This window comes from Hipposideros armiger, unplaced genomic scaffold, assembly GCF_001890085.2.
Source record: "Hipposideros armiger isolate ML-2016 unplaced genomic scaffold, ASM189008v1 scaffold_2083, whole genome shotgun sequence".
Classification (NCBI taxonomy): Eukaryota; Metazoa; Chordata; class Mammalia; order Chiroptera; family Hipposideridae; genus Hipposideros; species Hipposideros armiger.
Window position 1 is genome coordinate 7,598 of NW_017733431.1, and position 877 is coordinate 8,474.

An 877-nucleotide genomic window follows, 5' to 3' on the forward strand; every position below is an offset into this window, starting at 1 on the left:
TGGGTCCTCAGCAAATTAACAAACTGGGAGTGGTCTTGTGGACCCCAGATACGCTGATATGGAGTGCTTGAGTATGTCGTGCTTACCTAAATGTATTTTTAAGTAAAATATGGGAGTAATTTAGTCATATTATAATAGGGAAAAGAAAAATTAGAATCATATTAGAAAGATTTAATATATTCTCTTTCCTCCAAAACAGCCACAGTTTACATAGTTTTTATTGACATTAACCAGTATCCTTAAAATTTCCAAGTCTATCCTCATTTGAATGGTTTCCAGAAAAAAGAAAATTACGTAATATGCCACTATTAGAGTCAGCTTCTATTTTTTCATTGTTTCTTGCTTTTAATACAATTCTATGTATGCCTAAAATTAAATGGAACTACAACATTTGCAATATACATTGCTGCATTTTAATCTGTATATATTTTTAGAAGCATTTGAAGATAATTTTCTGTGTTCAATTACTATGTTCACAAGAAAGAAGTTATAGCTTATAAGTTACTGACTGGCATCCTGATTTTAAAGATTTAAAAAATTTTAAAAGCTGTTGACAATAGGTTGAGCTGTATTAACTCCAAGTTGAGTTAGCTTCACCTGATCACTGTAACATTGGTCCTAGTGTCTTTAAAATCATGTGTATTTATGTTTCTCACCAGTTTGTGAAAATAAAAATTTAGATTATCAAGACAAGCCATTATTAAGTTTGTAGTAAGGGACTTAAGAGACAGAAAAATGTACTACAATTATCTTATTTTTGACATTTTTGTGAGTTAAATTGGCCATTGCTAATTTGATATCTTTAAGATAAATCATACTCTAAAATATTACATAAATAAAGAGAACATTCTTGATAATTTGTGAGGAAGCACATTTC